This window comes from Panthera uncia, chromosome C2 (genome assembly GCF_023721935.1).
Source record: "Panthera uncia isolate 11264 chromosome C2, Puncia_PCG_1.0, whole genome shotgun sequence".
NCBI classification, from domain to species: Eukaryota; Metazoa; Chordata; class Mammalia; order Carnivora; family Felidae; genus Panthera; species Panthera uncia.
In genome coordinates, this window is record NC_064810.1 from 101,206,748 (window position 1) to 101,229,492 (window position 22,745).

The following is a 22,745-nucleotide window of genomic DNA, read 5'->3' on the forward strand; positions in this document are numbered from 1 at the left end:
AAATTATTTCTCAATAAAGCTATTTTTTTAATATGAAATCAGAGAGTTCAGGTTGTATCAGCCGGATCCCTCCACTACAAAATTCCCCATCACAATCTACCTCATGCTTTTATCATTTATCCATACTTGTTGCCTAAAAGCATTATTTTGTTAGAAGTTCCAAAACTGTGATTTTCTAGTTCTACCATTCTTTCTGCATCTATTAACTGTACTTCTTCTATAAAGAAGAATTTTCCCTCATCAGCTATGCAGTTACATAAATATACAATTCATAGAGGCAACACAGGATGTGCTTCGTTCTTTCCCTTTTTCAGAGCAATGATTGGTGCTCTGGCAACCTCCAGTGGTGAATGGTGAGACATTTTATTTTGTTTTGTTTTGTTGTCATTACAAACTCACTGGCTTTTGTATATATGCTGTGTTTCAATTCAATGTAGTCAGTCTTCTTGATGTTACCACCCCATGCACGGGGAGATCCTTTGCACCGGCTCCTATGCCCCGTTGACATGATTTCATATTAGACTTTTTTTTAAACATCTTTGTTAAGTATAACCCACATATTATGCAATTCACCCTTTTAAGGTATACAATTCCATTTTTATTATATCCACAGAATTGTACAACTATCACCACAATGAATTTTAGAACATCTTCATTCCCCTAAAAAGAAATCCCACACCCATCAGCAGTAACTCCCCAATTCGCCCACCCCCTGCCCTAGGCAACTACTAGTCTACTTTCTGTCTCTATTGATTTATCTATTAAGGACATTTCATATAAATGGAATCATGCAATAGGCAGTCTTTTCTGTCTGCCTTCTTTCACTTAGCATGTTGCCTTTTTTTTTTATTATTTTGTTTTAAAGTTTATTAATTTTTGAGAGACAGAGCACAAGCAGGGGAGGGGCAGAGAGAGAGGGAGACACAGAATCTAAAGCAGGCTCTAGGCTCTGAGCTGTCAGCACAGAGCCTGACACAGGACTCGAACCCATGAACCACAAGATCATGACCCAAGCCAAGGTCAGATGCTTAAACAACTAAGCCACCCAGGCACCTCATCACTTAGTATGTTTTCAAGGTTCATCCCTATTAAACACATATGAGTACTTCATTCCTTTTAATGGCTGAATAATATTCCATTCTATGGATATACCACACTTGTTGCTCAGATGATGAATATTTGATTCCAGTTTGGGGATATTATGAAATAATGCTGCCATGAACATTTGTGGACAAGTTTTTATGTGAATATATGTTTTCAATTCTCATGGGTAGAGCTCTATTCCTTCTTTCCCTTTTTTGGCCTATAATCATTATATGTACTACATCTATATATGTTACAAACCCAACAAAACATGTTCTAATCATTACTTTATAAAATGTTGTCGTTTAAAGAAAAGAATAAAGAAGAGCAAGTATATATCTAGAGTTTGTTAAATTAATATCTTTATTTTTCATTTCTGGTTCTCTTCCTTTGTTCCCATAGATTCAAGTTACCATCTGGTGTCATTTCCTTACTCCAACACAGCTTTGTTCCCACCCACTTCCTTTGTGCTGTTTTTGTCAAATATATTATATTCCTGTGTGTTATAGGACCAATAATTCAGTTCTATACATAGTTTCATAGAATTGCTTTAAAAAAATTTTTTTTAATGTTTCTTTACTTTGGAGAGAGAGACAGAGTGTGAGCGGGCAAGGTGCAGAGAGAGGGAGACACAGAATCTGAAGCAGCCTCCAGGCCCTGACATGGGGCTTGGAGCTCACAAACAGCGAGGTCATGACCTGAGCCAAAGTCGGACACTCAACAGAGTTAGCCATGCAGGTGCCCCATATAATTGTTTTTAAATTGTAGTTAAGAGAAGAAATGTGCATTTATATTATCTTTTAATAATTACATACTTACCTTTACCAGTCCTTTCTGTTTTCTAGCGTACAAATGAGTTAAGGTCTGGGATCACTTGGCTTCAGCCGGAAGAACTTCCATTGGCATTTCAGGTAAGGTGGATCTCCTGGCAACTAATTCTCTCAGTTTTTGTTTATCTGGTAATGCCTTTACTTCATCTTTTCTGTGGAATGTAAGGTTCTTAGTTGGCAAAATTTTCCTTTAAGCTTTGAATAGGTCAATCCACACTGTATCCCAGCCTACATTGTTTCTGATGAGAACTCATCTATTAATCTTCCTGGAGTTCCCCTGTATGTGAAGAGTCATTTTTCTCTCACTTGTTTCGAGATATTTTTTTGATCTGGCTTTCATCATTTTTACTAAGATGTGTCTGGGTGTGGACCTCTTTGTGTTTATGCTACTTGGATGGGACATAATCTGCCCCACTAGTAAGGAACAGTCATAATACTGAGCTTTAAAGTATCTTTAAATAATTCATTTATGCATGTGATTATGCTACCAAACTAATATGCATACAGCTAGATTTATTTATTTCTACTAGTTTTTAATGTTCAAGGGTTCCTTTTTATTATTCAATTTTCTTTTAAATTATGTAAACCAATGTGGCAAACTCAAAAAATAGAACAAGGTACATTCACAAAAGACTCTTATCAGTTCTGTCTCCTCCTCATCCCCTGAGGTCCCCTCTAAATAACCATTTTTGCTTACTGTGGTTAATCACTTCACCATTTTTTAAAATATAAGAATTGGTATATAAGCAAACAGAATCTAGGGCACCTGGGTGGCTCATTCAGTTAAGTGTCTGACTCTTGGTTTCAGTTCAGGTCATGATCTTGTGGTTCATGAGATTTAGCCCCATGTTGGGCTCTGCACTGACAGCACAGGGCCTGCTTGGGATTCTCTGTTTCCCTCTCTCTCTCTGCAGTGTTCTCTCTCTCTCTCTTTCTCTCTCTCTCTGTCTCTCAAAAATAAATAAACTTTGGGGTGCCTGGGTGGCTCAGTCAGTTAAGCGTCCAACTTCAGCTCAGGTCATGCTCTCACAGTCTGTGAGCTCGAGCCCCGCGTCGGGCTCTGCGCTAACAGCTCAGAGCCTGGAGCCTGCTTTGGATTCTGTGTCTCCCTCTCGCTCTGCCCCTCCCCTGCTCATGCTGTCTCTCTCTGCCTCAAAAATAAATAAAAACATTAAAATAAATAAACTTTTAAAAGTTAATTAATTAATTAAATACCTGAGTGTTTTGCACAGTGAAGGAACCATCAACAAAAGGAAAAGCCAACCTACTGAATAGAAGATATTTGCAAATAATATACCCAATATAGATCCAAAATCTATAAAGAACTCATACAATGTAACACCGATAACAATTATCCAATTAAAAGTGAGAAGACCTGAATAGACATTTTTCCAAAGAAGATACACAGATGACCATAAAACACATGAAAAGATGTTCAACATCACTAGTCACCAAAGAAATGCAAATCAAAACCACAATGAGGTATCACCTCACACCAGTCAGAATGGCTAGTAGCACAAAGACAAGAAATTACAAGTGTTGGTGAGGATATGAAGAAAGGGAAACCCCGTGCACTGTTGGTGGGAGTGTAAATGGGTGCAGCCACCATGAAAAACAGTATGGAGTTTCCTCAAAAAATTAAAAATAGAAATACTGTATTTCCCAGTAATTCCATTTCTGGGTATTTACCCAAAGAGAATGAGAACATTAACCCAAAAAGATATATGGTACCCTATATTTATTGCAGCATTATTCGGAATAGCCAAGACGTTAAAGCAACCTAAGTGTCCGTTATAGAAGAATGGATAAAGGAGAGGTCGTATATACAGTAGACCCTTGAACAACACAGAGGTTGGAAGATTGACACTCGTACAGTCTAGAATCCACATATAACTTTTGACTCCTCCAAAAACTTAACTACTAACAGCCTAGTCTTCACCAGAAGCCTTCCTGATGATATAAACAGACAATGAACACATATTTTATATGTTAGACATATTATCTACTGTATTTATATAGTACAGTAAGCTGGAGAAAAGAAAATTGTTTTAAGAAAGTCATAAAAAAGAAAATACATTTATAGTACTATACTGTATTCGCTGAAAAAAAATTAACTTATAACTGAACACATGCAGTTCAAATCCACATTGCTCAAGGATCAATGCTAAACAGAGTATTACTCAGCTATAAAAAAGAATGAGATCTTGCCATTTGAGACAACATGGATGGACCTAGGGGGTATTTTATGCTAAGTGAAATAAGTCAGACAAAGACAAATACCATATGATTTCACTTATATGTGGAATCTAAGAAGCAAAACAAAATGGAAATAGACTCTTTAATACAGATTTTTTTTTAACGTTTATTTATTTTTGAGACAGAGAGAGACAGAGCATGAATGCGGGAGGGTCAGAGAGAGAGAGGGAGACACAGAATCCGAAACAGGCTCCAGGCTCTGCACTGTCATCACAGAGCCCGACGCGGGGCTCGAGCTCACGGACGTGAGATCATGACCCCGGGCCGAAGTCGGACGCCCAACCGACTGAGCCACCCAGGCACCCCTAATACAGATTTAAAAAATGATGGTTGCCAGAGGAAAGGGGGTGGAAGGATGGGCAAAAGAAGTGAAGGGGCTTAAAAGTTACAAGCTTTTAATTATAAAAGAAATAAGTCACAGGGATGAAAAGCACAGCATAGAGAATATAGTCACTAATACCGTAATAACTTTGCACAGTGACAGATGGTAACTACAGTTACCGCGGTGAGCGTTGCGTAACCTACTGAGTTGTCAAATCGCTGTGTTGTAAACCTGAAACTAATATAACATTGTATGTCAACTTTATCTCAATAAAACAAAACCCTGAGTTCATTTTTACTTACGATTTATATTACTGCTTTGAATGTTTATTACTTTCACACAGGTAACATAGAAAAAGACCCCATTTTTATAAAAAAAATCATTTTGACTTCCTGGCATATTATCCCCATATTAACCCCATTCACTGCTCAAACTTACTTCCCACCATGGGAGCCACAAAACCCAGAAGCCTGTTCCCCATCGCCTGTGACTTAGGACATGGACTACTGGCACAGGTCTGGTTACTTAAGTGCAGCCGCCTGGCATTCTCAACCCAGACAAAGAGGCAGGAGCGAGAGAGAATCCGTTATGATGTCAAGGGCAGTAGCAGCTAGGTGCAAGGTTCAGTGCCTTCTGTGGCAGTGATAAAAACTGAGGCATCCCCGGCCCTGTAAAGGCAGCAGTGTACCTCCCTGAGTCTGGTTCTGTAGTACAATCTTGACCATGGCTCTGACTCCTAGTCTGCCACTGTTCCTTGTGGTTTCACGAGGCTTGTTTGCCAGCCCTCCTGGTAACTCTGGGAGCAATCCCATAGTCTTTCAGTAAAATCTTTTCCTGCTTTATCAGCCCTGGCTGGTAAACTTTCTTTTGTTTTCTTACTGAAATTAATGGCAACGTCCTGAAAAATGCGAAATGAGTTAAAATTGTTCAAAGGAAATGAAAATGATTTGATGACTGCTCAGAAATGAGAATTCTGAAGTTATTTGGCAAGAAGAAGAAGTCAAAATCACCGTGATCTTTGGCATATCACACTTGTCGGCTTTTGTAGTCAACTTATTTCCATTTTGCTTAATCACAAAGCTGTAAATTATGATAACCCTCAAGGCAGCTGGAGGCCTCACTGGCCCCTTGATCTCTAGGTAAAATGTCCTTTTAGTCAATAATTCTGCAGCTCGTGAAATCCAAACTCTCTCTCAAGGTTGCTGTTAATCCTGCTCCAACTGGCATCTGCCTGGCCTCACTTCTAAGCTCAGATGTCCTTATATTCTGCCTTATCTCACCCAACACTGACTCTGTCTGAGGCCCTTCTCACACACAAGCTTTTGTGACATTAATAGATTTGACTGAATCTTATTTTTGAGAGGGGCATGCAGAAAGGTCACATCAAGCAATGTTGTACTATTTTACTGACTCTAAATTTTTCTTTCTATCAGACAAAACAGTTATGGCCATTCTCTGAAGCTTTGAGACCCACTGATGTCCAGGCCCTAAGGGGGTTTCTCTTTTACCCAGTGATAATCTCTGTACCTTGTTTCTGTTATTTTTATACCACTTCTTTGTACTGACTCTTCCCAGTCTGTAACAGGCAACCAAGTTGCTGTGAAAATAATTAGAATCATAAAGGCAGGCATACAAAAAGCAAAAAATCCAATGGAGGGTTTCAATTTTTGGTGGATTTTTGGGTTCACCTTTTTTGATTCCTGTTTTATATCTGCAATGGGCTGTTAAGTGGGAAACAGGAGAGGTACCCGGGTGGCTCAGTCGGTCAAGCGTCTGACTTCGGCTCAGGTCATGATGTCACGGTTTCTGAGTTGGACCCCCATGTCCAGCTCAGAGCCTGGAGCCTGCTTCCAGTCCTGGGTCTCCCTCTCTCTCTGCCCCTCCCCCACTGGTGTTCTGTCTTTCTCTGTCTCTCAAAAATGAATAAATGTTAAAAAAAAAAAAATGTTAAGTGAGAAGCAGGAAAGCCTTGCGGGGAATCAGGACACGGAATTTATTTATAATCATTTATTAGAAAGAAAAACCGAAGGAGGCAATTTTTCCCTCAAATCTCCGTGGGAACTAAATGAGGGTTGCCTGGGTAAAGAGGCGACAGGGACAAGCCCTGTACTAGCACATCACCTGACAGGAGGCGGGAGGAAGGGATGAATCACAAAGGGGATGGGGTTGGGGGTGGGGCAAAGCCACCACCAAGGGCAGCCAGATCTCTAAAGCACTGTCTACAGGGGGCCCAGTGGAAGCTGTGTGGATGCCCAACCACCACCTATGGCCATTCCAGTTGACAGTCACAGCCAGCTCAGTAACCACCCCAGAAGCTATGTTAGCTCTCCTCTCATGCTGATGGGGGAGGCTTGCCACCCATGGATCACCCACCAGCAGGACATCTATCTGAACTCTCCCCACCTCCAAAACATGTCATATAGATACTTTATTTTTCAAAAGCCCAGGATTTGCCAAAGTATGGAGGGGCAAGCCACCAGTTCAGCATCTGGGCAAAACTGAGTAGTGACAAAATCCAATCCCAGTTACACATTTATCAAAGTATGCTTCCCAACAGAGACAGTTCTAAAAGGAATTGGGAGGCAGCCCTTAATATTACACTATTTTCTCTGCAGTAAAGGAAGTCAAAACTACCATCACTTGGTTTGCCGAATGAAGATAATTGTGTCCAGCAACACCAGGATTCTCTCGGACTGTGAACTGACTAGAAGTCAAATTATCTCTTTTATCCTCACATCAATAAAGTCATCTATATTAGCCAAGGTTCTCCAGAGAAACAAAACCAAAAGGATATAGACACTGAGAGAGCAATAGAGATAGAGATAATAAGAAATTGGCTCAGGGGCACCTGGATGGCTCAGTCAGTTAAGCAGCTGACTCTTGATTTCAGCTCAGGTCATGATCTCATAGCTTGTGAGTTCAAGCCCTGCATCAGGCTTACTGCTAACAGTGAAGAGCCTTCTTGGGAGTCTCTCTCTCTCACTCTCCCTCCCCCACTCATTCTCTCTCAATCTCTCTCTCTCTCTCTCTCTCTCTCTCAGAAGTAAATAAATATTAGGAAAGAAAGAAAGAAAGAAAGAAAGAAAGAAAGAAAGAAAGAAAAATTGGCTGACATGATCGCAAAGACTGGCATGTCCCGGGAGGCCCAATGGTGTGGTTCCAATTCAAAGGCTAGCAGGTTTGAGACCCAGGAAGTAGCAATGTTTCAATTCAAGTTCAAAGGCAGGCAAAAGCCAATATCCCAGTTCAAAGACAGTCAAGCAGGAAGAATTCTGTCTTACTGAAGGGACAGTCAGCATTTTTGCTCTATTCAGTCCTTCAACTGATTGAAAAAGACCCACCCACATCAGGGAGGGCAATCTGTTTTACTTAATCTGCCAATTTAAATGCTACTCTCATCCGAAAACACCCTCACAGAAACACCCAGAATGACGTTTGGCCAAATATTGGGTACACCATCGTCTGGTCAAATTGACACATAAAGTAACCATCATAGTATCTTCAGCAAAGTCTGAATCACTGATGCTATCTTTGTCAGCAAGGAAGGAATTGCAAATCCAAATTCCTATTTTAAGGTTATCAAAACAAAGTAGCTGTCAAACAAACTGTACTGTATTACCAGAAATCTATATAATGCTACCTCCTCAACATCCCCATTGCCAGACATCTTTATCTAGCATCGGAAAATTCACATACATATTTGGCCAACTCCAGCAGCGGCTTAGCCAAAGAGCTTGTAATTTTCCAGTAGCACCCACAATTGTCATTGCAGAACCTTGAATCAAAATATTTACTCAAGTATGTGACTAAAAATATCTGCCAGGTAAGTCAGGCCATGAAAGAGCAGCTCCCATGTCAAAACTATTCTAAGAGTAGATTTGCTTTCTTTTTCTCTCAACAAAGAGAAACTTCCATCCAACCCCGTGTTTCAAAATATGCTTTTGGAAAACCAGTAAATTGTGAAATCGGCCCGAACTTTGTATCTGGCTCCCATTTTCTTGACAAACCCTCTTGAAAAGATGCTAGTTGTGAACTTAACACTCTTCACAGCCGTGAGCACGACTTCTTTCAGAATTCTTGACAGGGTATTGATTGCCAACACATGGCCGTGTCAAAAACAGCGAGTGACTCTAACATGTCAGCAGGCAGTAAAGTCACGTGTGGGGCCAAGCATCCACAGACCCCATCTGTACACAGAGTATCCCAATTTTTCTCTCAGGCCAAGTTTTGCTTGGCTGAGAAATACTGCATCATTTTGAAACTGCTGACAACCTTTCCAGTTTCCAAAAAAAGAAATGGGACTTTTTCTTTGATGGCATCAGCATGCACATAGCAGACAAAACACAGGAGCTGGCTGCACTGGAAAACATCATTAGTCTTATTGAAGAAACTAGTGTGTCAGCTCCATGATCAGCTGTGAAATCCCGGGAGAAATGTCAACAGTTACGTAGTGAGTCGCATAATCTAGGAGAGACAGTGCTTCAAGCCACACTCAACTTGACCATTCCCAGGGCACAAACTTTCATCAAGACCTCTCTGGTTGTGTGTATAAATCCAGTAGGATTTAAAGGGTTTTTGTCTGAGGTCAAATCCAAGTGTTCATCAACTCTTAACCTTTTCAAATCAAGATTTCTTCCCGAAAGCTTCCAGTGAGTTTCGGAACGGACAAACACGAAGCGTCCCCAAGTTGTACTAGATTTGGGACCTCATTGGCAGGAATTCAGCCGCACGAGAAGCACACCAGCTTTTGTGCTGGTGATAAAAGGGAAAGCAAATGAAATACGCATCTCATCGTACTCAGGTGAGTGTCTCAGTTACAAACTATGGGCTTCTCCTCATTCCTGCTTGGCTGACAGAGTGAGTTGAGTTTTTTTGTTGTGGAGCAAGGACCGCCTCTCCTGACTCCCCAGTTTCTGCCACTGCTCACTGATTAGCAGACGTGTCCAGTTCCCCAAGCACTCTGGGTTCTCCCGTACATTCCCTTCACTTTTTCCTCCTATAAGGAGGGGAAGATAATTAAGAACTGGTCATTGGCCCACATTTTATTAGCCGATAAGGCTTCTTTTTTTCTTTTTTTTTTTCTTTTTTTTTCTTTTTGAGGGACAGAGTGTGAGCAGGGAAGGGGCAGAGAGAGAGAGAGACACAGAACCTGAAGCAGCCTCCAGGCTCTGAGCTGTCAGCACAGAGCCTGATGTGGGGCTGGAACTCACGGACAGTGAGATCATGACCTGAGCTGAAGTCGGACACTTAACCAACTGAGCCACTCAGACGCCCCAGGCTGCTTTTTCTTAAAAGGCCTGCAGCCACATTCCAAAGCTCCTCTTCCATTCTGCTTCTCTAATCTAATTGGTACATTTGTGTGGCCCTGGTTCTTTGGAGCAACTCCCCAACATTCTCTGTGTTCCAGCATCTCTTCCTGAGACTGGAAAGTTAAGTCTGGCCAAAACCTTCCCCTCAGATCCACCCATCTTAGTTTCAAAAAAGCTTATCGAACCTCCAGCCCTTGGTATTTCTGCTGTCCTCTACAAGACCTTGCCAGAAGAGCCTTAAATGGGCGGGGGCGGGGTGGGGGTGTGCATGAAGCAGTGGGGGTGTGCATGAAGGGTTCAGGCAGAAAAAGTAGAACGCATTCTTAAAACACAAAAGAAATGGGGCACCTGGGTGGCTCAGTTGGTTAAGCATCAGACTTTGGCTGAGGTCATGATCTCACGGTTCGTGGGTTTGAGCCCCACATTGATCCACTGTCAGCACAGAGCCTACCTGGGACTCTCTCTCTCTCTCTCTCTCTCTGCCCCTCTCTCACTTATGTGCATGCTCTCTCTCAAAATAAATAAGTAAATAAACTTAAAAGAAAAAAAAAACAGAAATGAACACCGTTGGAAGGCCTAGAGGAGATCAGAGGGGAAGGGGGTATTGAGCACATCAGGATGTCCAGAAGGCCACACAGCTCTGCTCCAAGCCGTGGGAGGACATTTGCACCAGATGCTGCTGCTGCCACTGCCACGACACCTGCAGGCCCTCACACCTGCACATCAGCACTCCTGCTGGAGCCCAAGTCAGAGGGCTTCTGCTTACGTCCCCCTTCTCATCACAGAAGACTCCCTCATATTAGAAGAATCTAACCAGAAACCAGCTGTAAAGGAGTCTGGGAACTGTAGTTCCCAAGCTTTCTCCCCAGGGGGACAGGACAAGTACAGGTTGAGTGCTCCCAGATAATAAGACATATACCTTGTGGGTCCAAGATAAAGGACTTTATTACTTGCGGCACAGCAGGCAGCGTGATGTGCACGTTCATATCAGTTGTCCTTACCACCCTGCAAGTACTACAGGTCAAGGTCCAGTGGCCAACACAATGGGTTTGGATCTCAGCTTAGGAGCCCCACACCTCTGCAAATCCCAGAGTTTAAAGGAGACCGCTAGCAAACCTGCCCCTTTGTTCCAGAGGGGAGAGATTATCTTTATTATCCTGAAGAGCAGACAAATCTGCCTTCTCCCCTAAGATAGATGCCATCACTACCTTCCAAGACTATTTGAGAAAATAGTTGGGAACAAAACCTCGTGTGAAACATGCAGAAGCACAAGAAACCCACAGGGAACTGTCTTCCACAAAGTCAGCCATTAGATTTTTGAAACACCAGGCAAAATATTAGGGAAGCACTTCCTATAACCAAGAAGAGGCTTCCTTCACCTGTGAAAGTTGCCCCTTTACTGAGGGAGCAGCTATCCTCCGATCCGGCCAAATCAAGAGATCAGTGCTAATAATCACTGGGGTAACAGATGTTAGAACATATTACCTCCTTTTGTCGCTTGAATTACCCTACAATGCAACATCTCTTTAAAATCATTAGCAAATAGTCAAGAAGGGCAATGAAAAAATGTCTGGACATGAATGAGAGTTTTCTTCATAATTGATTCATGCATTTGGCAAGGAAGTACACCAGAAGAATGACTACAGAATCTAACAATTTTGTATTAAGAGGTGGGGTGCTTTTTTTTCTGTATAGTTGACACACAATGTTATGTTAGTTTCAGGTGTTCAACATAGTGATTTAACATGTTTATACATTGTGCTCTACTCACCATATTTATGGTAGCTACCATCTATCACCATAGGATGCTATTACAACATCATTGACTATATTCCCTATGCTATGCCTTTTATTCCTGTGACTTATTCCATAACTGGGAGCCTATATTTCCCACTCCCCTTCACTCATTTTGCCTATCCTCACACACCACTTCCCTCTGGCAACCATCAATTTGTTCTCTGTATTTATAGGTCTGATTCTGTTTTTCATTTGTTTGCTTATTCATTTGTTTTGTTTTTTAGATTCCACATATGAGTAAAACCATATGGCATTCGTCTTTCTCAGTCTGACTTATTTCACTTAATGTAATGCCCCCTAGGTCCATCCATGTTGTCACAAATGGCAAGATCTCATCCTTTTGTTTGGCTGAGTAATATTCCATCATACATCTATATCACATCTTCTTTATCTATCGATAGATACTCAGGTTGCTTCCATATCTTGGCTATTGTAAATAATGCTGCAATAAACATAAGGGAGCACATATTTTTTTGAATTAGTGTTTTCATTTTCTTTGGGTAAATACCCAGTAGTAAAATTACTGGATAATTAAAAAGTATTTCCATTTTTTTTTAAATTTTTTTTTCAACGTTTTTTATTTATTTTTGGGACAGAGAGAGACAGAGCATGAACGGGGGAGGGGCAGAGAGAGAGGGAGACACAGAATCGGAAACAGGCTCCAGGCTCCGAGCCATCAGCCCAGAGCCTGACGCGGGGCTCGAACTCACAGACCGCGAGATCGTGACCTGGCTGAAGTCGGACGCTTAACCGACTGCGCCACCCAGGCGCCCCAAAGTATTTCTATTTTTAATGTTTTAAGAAACCTCCATAGTGTTTTCCACAGTGGCTACACCAATTTATATTCCTACCAATAGTGTACAAGGGTTCCTTTTTCTCCAAATCCTTGTCAACACTTGTTATTTCTTGTCTTTTTGATTTTGCCATCTGCCATTCTGACAGGTATAAGGTAATTTCTCATTGTGGTTTTGATTTGTGTTTCCCTGATGACTAGTGATGTTGAGCATCTTTTTGTGTATCTGTTGGCTCTCTGTAGGTCTTCTTTAGAAAAATGTCTATTCAGGTAGGAAGTGGGTTTCTTGAAACCACTGAGATACTACATTTTGAAGAATTGCCTGCTAACATTTATAACACAAATAAATACATAAGTGTACCAGACTTACATTTGGCTGTCAAGTAACAATGTTTCTTTTTCCGCATGCTAAGCACTGTGCTTAGTAAAGACAAAAGTTAAATAAGACAGACAAGATCCTTACCCTCATGAATATTACATTCCAACGGAATAAGACAGGAAGCAAGAAAAGCAGTACATAGATACGAGACTTACAGATTTTGAGAAATGCTGGAAAGGAGATGAACAGGAGGACTACCACAGAGGCAAAGAGTTTAATCAGATAAGGTAGCTAAGGAGATACTCTCTGAAGATATGCCATTTATATCATCATATTAGATGAAAAAGAGCCAGTTGTACAAAGTGGGGGAAAGAGTGTTCCAGTAGGGCAAGTGTTCTGAGCCTCAAAACCTTGGGGCTGGAAGGGTCTAGGAATTGACAAAAGGCCTACATGACTACAGCCTAGTTTGTGAGAAGAGATTAAAGTAAAATTTAAATTAAAAAAGCACATTCACCACCATTTCCTTTATTTAAGAATCCTTTGTTTCCATTCATAAAACAACTAACAGAGTTTGATCATTAGTGGCAGATGAAGTTTTGATCTTTCTAAAGATTCAAGAAAGACTACGGTTGGGCACACTCACGGTCTCTCTTTGACACTGTCCCCCACCTTCCTCCCTTACTAAGGTCACATAGGACTTCTCACTGCCCCCTGCCCCTCTAGATGTCAGCAGGGCTACTAGGAAATTAGTTGTTGGTGACGTCTCCCATAGTCCTCTCCAGTCTCTCTCAGCACCAAGGGACAGTCTGATAGTACCTGCTACGGCTTTAGGGTGGGCTTTCCTTGTTTCTTATAATTCCTCCAGCCACCCCTACAAAACTCTGACATAATCCCCTGGAAATGTTACAGCCCTCTCCTCCCTGGGGGCTCAGAGGGGGTGGATGGACAGGTCTCCCCTCCCCTTTACCACTATTTGGTGGCCCAGGACTAGCTCACCAGTCATTACAAGCCTGTCCAGACACCTCAGGAAGCCATCAGAACAAGGGAGGGGAGATGTTACCATTGAGTTGGTGCAGACGCTTCTTTAAGCCTCTTCATTCCAAATACCTTCCTTCCCACAGGAAGAATTCTCATCTCCTGGGTTCTCCTCCTGCCCCAAATCAGGAGAGTCATGGTCTTGAGTATCTTCTACCTCAACCAAAGAGACGGTTATGTCTCTTACCTTCCAAGATCTTAGATGAGGATGCGTTTCGGTCTTGCAGGTATATGAGCATCCATCCTCTAATTCAAGGTCTCTTTTTAAGTCTCACCAATGAGAGCTGTGGTCCTGCTGGTTCCTTCTACAGTTCACCTATAAAACAGCCTGCCCACTGACCTTTTGGCAAGACTGATACACAAGGTACCTTGAGACTTTGCCCAGTCCATATATGAATGACTCTTCAGTGCAGCCTCACCATCACCATGCAGGATACTCACGAGCCCCCCAGTGAAGACTGTGGACGGTAGACTCCCAGGGACAAGTAGGAACTGTGATAAAATACCCTTGTTATAATAATGCTTTAGGAGGCTATAAGTGGAAAAAAGAAAAAGCATGGTTAATAAAACCCTTCTTAAACCTCTTAATGGGTACATACTCCATTTGTAGTCAAAAGAATAGACAGTATGCCTAAACCCCATGTGGCTCAGTTATCTATCTTCTTGGAAAAAAACACTACAAATTCTATAAAACTCCTAACATATTCCTAATTCCTAATATTCCTGTACTCCACATAATACTTTTGTGGACTGAACTTGGTAATAAATATTATTAATGATGTGATAACCTCTACCAATAGAAAACAAAAATGAGATGATAGATTCTTCTTTCTTAACTCTGTCCAGGAGCAGGAGTTCCTGTCCCCTTCAAGGGTCCCTCTAGGTGGACTAAGAATCAAATGGACATGAGACAGATTAACAGGTATAAATCAAATGTAATGATGTACATACAGGGAATCCACACAGACATGGAAATTCCAAAGACAGTCAGACAAAATGAGGTATAGATGTCATCCTGAACTAAAGAGACAGGGGCAGGGGTCTGGAATCTCAGAGGAAAGGAAAGCACTTCATAGGGCGGTAAGAGAAGCAGATGTTTGGTAATTAGAATGTTTGTCTTGCCATATAGATTTGTCACTCAGATGAAATTTATCTCTGCTGATTACCTTTATTCTGGGAAAGACCCAAATTTAGATTCTTCTATGTAATGGGTGGCTCAGTCAGTTAAGCATCTGACTCTTGATTTCTGCTCATGTCATTATCTCAGGGTTGTAAGATCAAGCCCCACCTCAGACTTCACACTGGGTGTGGAGCCTACTTGGGATTCTCTCTCCCTCCCCTCTGCCCATCCCCTGCTCATATGTGCTCTCTCCACCTTGGTCTCAAAAAAAAAAAAAAAAAAGGAAAGAAAGAAAGAAAGAAACAATATTCTTCTATGTAGAGAAAAAAGGGGCAAAAGTTTCTCTTGAGCCCACAGGATTGTGATTGTCTTCAGCTCAAAATAATCTTTATTCCAGAGTGGCCCATCTTATGGTGGCCTGCCCTCAGCCCCTACAACTCCATGGTGGTTTCTGTCTTGCAGAGACTGAAACTTCTCATTGCAAAGATACTGGACATATATCCACTTTGTCCCTGAACGGTTTTTTGAGTTACTTTACCAAAACCTGTGCTCATGTTCAAGGTTGCTGGGCATAGCTTTTATCAGTAGGAAATTAAGAAATAGTTCATACAGTTAACTTAATCATTTCTATCCCAGTTTCTATTTTTATTGAAGCACACAATTCAATAATAGTAACCTGCTTTAGTAAAGAAAACTGGGAGTTAGGCAAGAAATGCCAATCATCTAAAGAGAAAAGGATCTTGACACTGGTCTTCTGGTTTTTTCCTGTTTTCAGACAAAGCATGGTTTAATGGTGTTTCTAAAACACAAGCAAACTGATAGCTCAATACAGTGCCTTTGCTGGAACCAGCTGGTTGAATCATTAGAAAACAGATTTCTTCTGTTTTGTTTCATGTTTCTCTAAAATGGCGCCCAGTTTGTGGCGGTAAATTGTTTTTAAATGATAGGTTCTGAGATCAATAAGGCATGCATCCTCCACTTGAAGATTAATATTATTTTCCGCTCCATCTATCTCACTGTGGAAAATGGCGGCAGGGGTGGAAGTTACAGCAGGCTGGGAAGGCTGGTGAAACCCGGCCATCTGGGCCTGGATCGGTTTCAGAGCTCTTTTAAAGCGAGCCTGGGTGAACAGAGGAGGTTTGTTTAAAACACTTTGTCATGCTGCAAGGCCAATAACTAGCTGGGCAGGCTGAAGATAGGACAGGGTTATAGGCCCCTAGACAGTTCATCAGAGAACTTGTATTAGTAAATTGGAAATTGCACACCTGGAGAAAAAAAAAAAAAACAGGGCAAGAAATGCTATTGTTAAAGTGATATAAAGAAACCCTCTGCTCCCCAGAGAAATGGCATCTCATTTTTATTCACATAAGCTGTTATATAATAAAAACAAAGAAAAAATAATGCCCAGAAGTTATGTTTTGGGGGCAAAAACACTTAACAAATCTCTCAAAATATATGAGAAAGCTTGTGAGTAAATATTCCACTGTTACGGGGTGTTATACAAAGTTGCTAGACTTCAATGTATGTAGAAGTGAAAAAACTTTAAATGAATCTATGTTTCTTTTGTTTTTAACCTTACTAACTATCCACAAATAAGAGATAGTTACCAATAGATTACCAAATTAAATTAGGAAGTATAACAGAAGATGAAAGTAAATGAGATTTCATTTCATATTTACAATAACAATCTTTTGCATTTAAATGAAATTCTACCTTAAAATACAGCATATGTTAAAAAAAAAAAATGGAAAGCAAGTTTTCTCTTATCTTGTGGAGGGGGGACAGATGTGCCCAGATGAAGAACTATTTATTCTACTCCTCAAACATTCACTAAGTATTATAATTTATATATCATTTTCATATAGTCAAATGTCATAGATGGACCTGATTAAATTATAAATGTTAACATTATGTGAGGATTTTGTGGGAAAGTGCAAGGTTTCAATTTGCTTGCTACCATAAAATTTTTAGAAGTTTCAAGTAATCCACAGATTTTGTACAAGTGAATGGAGAAGAAAATAATATTTCTCATCCAGGAGGGTCCACGTGATCTGATGAACTGACTTCAGGTTACAAAATCACCAGATGTCACTGAGGATGCCCTCAAGTAGAACCTTCCTTCCATCCTTAAAATGATGAAAAAATAAGATTATAGAGTTGTGACTATATTCTTTAGTCTAACAAAAACAAAAACAAAACAAAACTTCAGTTTTATTAGAGGTGCCTCTCCCTGTTACTGAAGTTCAGGCTACCACCATCCACTGGGTACACATACTCACATTCACAGAGTCAATATTTTCTTTGTCAATGTTCTAGACACTAACCCACCATTCAACCCGTCCCCCGTGCCATCCTTACCACCCCACATTTTATCTAAAACAGTAGGAAAATCCTGCACACTTAAAAAAAAGAGTTGGAATAAGCATCTCGAAATCAAGTTGATGAATTTACAGGCTAACAATTCTGAATCTGACGGTATCTATCAAACCTGTGTCCAATTCTTAAACTCCAATGACTTCCTGCCTCTGCACCTCAGAATCATCACTTATTCCTCTGGGGTTCCATTTCCTGGTCTGTAAAATAGAATTATATCAACTGTGGGCGTTGGTGGGAGGATTACTGATAATGGAAGTACAGCACCTGGCTGTACACCCGGCTGTACACCCGGCTATACACCCGGAAGTACAGCTGTACACCCGGCTGTACACCCGGCTGTACACCCGGCTGTACACCCGGAAGTACAGCCCAGGGCTGGTGGGCGTGGCTACTGCTGGGTCACTTAACACTTGGGAAGCTCCTGATGCTTTGGGAATCAGATTCTCTCTAGAACCCGATTCGCTCTTTGCACCGAGTCTTCTGTACCATTAAAAAAAGTTACACATTTTTAAAATGAGGGGATGCTTTGGCCACTCTTGAGTGGTCTGCCTTCTCTTCTCCAGGTTTATTTCACTGTTTGATTCCATTTGGATCGGAAAGTATTTTCATTGGCTAGGGGTGCTCCAACCAAGCACCACAAACAAATGGCTTAAACAGAAACTTGCCATCTCACAGTTCTGGAGGCTCGAAGTCCAAAGTACCAGCAGAACTGGTTCCTTCTGAGGGTGTGAGAAAGAATCTGTCCCAGGGCTCTTCCCCAGCTTCTGGTGTTTTGCTGGCAATTTTTGGCATCCCTTGGCTTGCAGGATCATCACCCCAGTCTCTGCCTTCACGTGGTGTTCTTTCTGTGTGCATGTCTGTGTCCAGTTTTCCCTTTTTACAAGGACACAGTAACACTGGACTAGAGCCCACACGATTCCAGTATGACTTCATCTTTAATTACATCTACAAGGACACTTAGGACCTCAACATATGAGTTGGGTGGGGGGGAAGTTGTACAACTCAACCCAGAACAGAAGGTTATAAGGCTCTCATCATTTCCATGAGCTTTCTGGACCATAAACTCCAAAGGAAATAAGCAGGACCTAATTATAACTCTGGTTGTCAGCCTTTTCACAATGCAAGCCGTCTGTGCTGGGCACGAGTGTGTAACATGATATACATAACAGAAAGGATCTGACCTTCCTACAGAATGGCAGATCTTTCTAGAATTCTATCCTTTTTTTTTTTTTAAATAGAAATGCCACAATTAATGTCCTGAATTTATTTTTCACTTTCATCTATTGCAATTAATACTTCAGCTAACAGTCACTCCATTGACAAGGTGAGGTTTCAGAAACCCTGTAATAGGAAATAAAAAACAGGACACAACTTGACCAAAAGCCTAACAAAGAACTTCACCTAAATACATGAACATTTTGATGTTGCTCAAAACAAAGGAGCCAAAACTCTGAGCCTGGGAAGTATTTTTGTTATGACAAAATTTTCTTCAGGTAGGTTTTTCTTATTGCAGTTTTCTGGGTCTGTTACTTGAAGAAGTGATCCAGACACAGAATTTTTTTTTAACGGGGAAGAGCTGCATGCACAAAAGGTCTGCAGTAATAATAAAGGAGTCTTCCCTCTGTGCCTCCCAGCTACCCACTTCCGCTCCCCAGAGGAAACCCTGGCTGCCAAGGTTTTTAGAGTCCACAATTAGAAACAAAGACGCCTGCAAACTCACACCAAAGATAGTGCTGTGGACTGTCCTGCACCTGGCTTTTTTTTTTTTTTTTTTTCTCTTTACCTTGTATCTTGAAGCTCCTGCCCTATCAGTAGCTGTTTCATCAGTTGTAACAGCTGCATTCATTGTGTTCTGAAGTCAGGATTCCTCCAGGGTAGGAATTTTATCTCCACAAGTAATGCTGTGTTCTCACAATACTATAGTACACCCCCTCTCCATCCCCCACTCCTGTGAAAGACGGAGAAGGCAGGTTTGTGCCTAAAACACAGTATCACATGGAAAGATGGACAGACATAATCAAGGCTTTCAATGGCACCATTGTACTGGAAAAACTCTGGTAACTTGCAGTTTAAGAAAAACATTAAAAATCAGGTTCAGGAATTGTTGCTTCCCTACCCAGCCTCCCTTACTAGCTCCTTTACTAACGTAATTTGCAAGTGAAGGAGTCATTAATTCCGCACCCCCCTTGCTAACAGCCACAGTGACTCCATCCTAGGGCTGGAATATGATTTATTTGAAATTCCTCTGTTGTTGAACATTTAGGTGGTTTGTACTTGTTAAGCATTCAAAACAATGCTGAAATTCACTTACCCTCGACATTTCTGGGAGGGCACAAATTGCCAATTTGACTCTCAGAAATCAATTAAGCATTTGTTTTTAACATTTGAGAGCATGGGTCCCTTTGAGAATCTGATGGAACTTTCACCTCTCTTCAGAAAAAAAAAGACAAATACACACCGAAATTTGCATGCAATTTTAGGGAAACTTCCCTGCCCCTCAACTGACCCCAGGTTAAGAACTTAGTATTAAATTATGCTCCAACCAACAAGGTAAATGCTTCTTTGCTCACACCTTCACTTTCTTCTCAAACTTTTTACTGATTTGATAGATGAAAAAAGTATACCACCCTTAATTTTTTTATTGCTAATTGATAATAAAATGTGAACACCTTTTTTTAAAGTTGATTTGGTCATATATTGTTTTTGTCTATTACTTATTCAAGTCTTTTATATAATAACTTGCGTTTTAAATATTAAATAAAAATTTTTAGCTCAACACTATAAAAACAGATGATAAAATGGAAACATCCAAGCCCTAGGCATTGCCTGGACTAAAATAATGGAATCTTTCATCTAAGAGTGTCAGATTCCAATGTTGCATGTTTCATGTTCTCCACTAGAGGGCGATATTAGATTGTCTATTCTCTGGCTTCTGCGGCCCTCAAGACTGCTGCATTTGTTTCCTAAAGAGAATTTTTCTAAAAAAAAAGTATAAAAAATAAAAAGTTATAAATACTTCATTATGCATAATATACATTATTATAGAAAAGTAACATTTTAAATATTCTATTTAATTTTATGTAAATTAATTAATTTAACAAAAATCCTTGAGAAAGTCGGGATAGAAGGAACATACTTAAACATCATAAAAGTCATTTATGAAAAGCCCACAGCTAATATCATCCTCAATGGGGAAAACTGAGAACGTTCCCCCTGAGATCAGGAACACGACAGGGATGTCCACTCTCACCGCTGTTGTTTAACATAGTGTTGGAAGTGCTAGCATCAGCAATCAGACAACAAAAGGAAATCAAAGGCATCAAAATTGGCAAAGATGAAGTCAAGCTTTCACTTTTTGCAGATGACATGATATTATACATGGAAAATCCGACAGACTCCACCAAAAGTCTGCTAGAACTGATACATGAATTCAGCAAAGTTGCAGGATACAAAATTAATACACAGAAATCAGTTGCATTCTTATACACTAATAATGAAGCAACAGAAAGACAAATAAAGAAACTGATCCCATTCACAATTGCACCAAGAATCATAGAATACCTAGGAATAAACCTAACCAGAGATGTAAAAGATCTGTATGCTGAAAACTCTAGAAAGCTTATGAAGGAAATTGAAGAAGATACAAAGAAATGGAAAAACATTCCGTGCTCATGGGTTGGAAGAATAAATATTGTTAAAATGTCAATACTACCCAAAACTACCTATACATTCAATGCAATCCCAATCAAAATTGCACCAGCATTCTTCTCAAAGCTAGAACAAGCAATCCTAAAATTTGTATGGAACCACAAAAGACCCGGAATAGCCAAAGTAATATTGAAGAAGACCAAAGCAGGAAGCATCACAGTTCCAGACTTTAGCCTCTACTACAAAGCTATAATCATCAAGACAGCATGGTATTGGCACAAAAACAGACACATAGACCAATGGGATAGAATAGAGACTCCAGAATTGAACCCACAAAAGTATGGCCAACTACTCTTTGACAAAGCAGGAAAGAATATCCAATGGAAAAAAGACAGTCTCTTTAACAAATGGTGCTGGGAGAACTGGACGGCAACATGCAGAAGAATGAAACTAGACCACTTCCTTACACCATTCACAAAAATAAACTCAAAATGGATAAAGGACATGAATGTGAGACAGGGAACCATCAAAACCCTAGAGGAGAAAGCAGGAAAAAACCTCTCTGACCTCAGCCGCAGCAATTTCTTACTTGACACATCTCCAAAGACAAGGGAATTAAAAGCAAAAGTGAACTATTGGGACCTCATCAAGATATTAAAAAGCTTCTGCACTGCAAAGGAAACAATCAACAAAACTAAAAGGCAACCGACAGAATGGGAAAAGATATTTGCAAATGACATTATCGGACAAAGGGCTAATTTCCAAAATCTATAAAGAACTCACCAAACTCCACACCCGAAAAACAAATAATCCAGTGAAGAAATGGGCAGAAAACACGATAGACACTTCTCTAAAGAAGACATCCAGATGGCCAACAGGCACAAGAAAAGATGCTCAACATCACTCCTCATCAGAGAAATACAAATCAAAACCACATTGAGATATCAGCTCACACCAGTCAGAGCGGCTAAAATGAACAAATCAGGAGATTATCGATGCTGGAGAGGATGTGGAGAAACGGGAACCCTCTTGCACTGTTGGTGGGAATGCAGACTGGTGCAGCCACTCTGGAAAACAGTGTGGAGTTTCCTCAAAAAATTAAAAATAGATCTACCCTATGACCCAGCAATAGCACTGCTAGGAATTGACCCAAGGGATACAAGAGTGCTGATGCATAGGGGCACTTGTACCCCAATGTTTATAGCAGCACTTTCAACAATAGCCAAATTATGGAAAGAGCCTAAATGTCCATCAACTGATGAACGGATAAAGAAATTGTGGTTTATATACACAATGGAATACTACTTGGCAATGAGAAAGAAGGAAATATGGCCTTTTGTAGCAATGTGGATGGAACTGGAGAGTGTTATTCTAAGTGAAATAAGTCATACAGAGAAAGACAGATACCATATGTTTCCACTCTTATGTGGATCCTGAGAAACTTAACAGAAGACCATGGGGGAGGGGAAGGAAAAAAAAGTTAGAGAGGGAGGGAGCCAAAGCATAAGAGAGTCTTAAAAACTGAGAATAAACTGAGGGTTGATGGGGGATGGGAGGGAGAGGGGGGTGGGTGACGGGCATTGAGGAGGGCACCTGTTGGGATGAGAACTGGGTGTTGTATGGAAACCAATTTGACAATAAATTTCATATTAAAAAAAAAATTTTTAATAAAATAAAAAATAAAAAATTATAAAAATAAAAAGTTATAAATACTTCATTATACATAATATACATTATATAAAAATAACATTTTAAACATTCTATTTAATTTGTTACAACACAAGAAAATGTACAAATGGAATTTCGATTCTCATAATCAGTGCTTCAGATGAAAACTATGCCTGTATTAGTATTTAC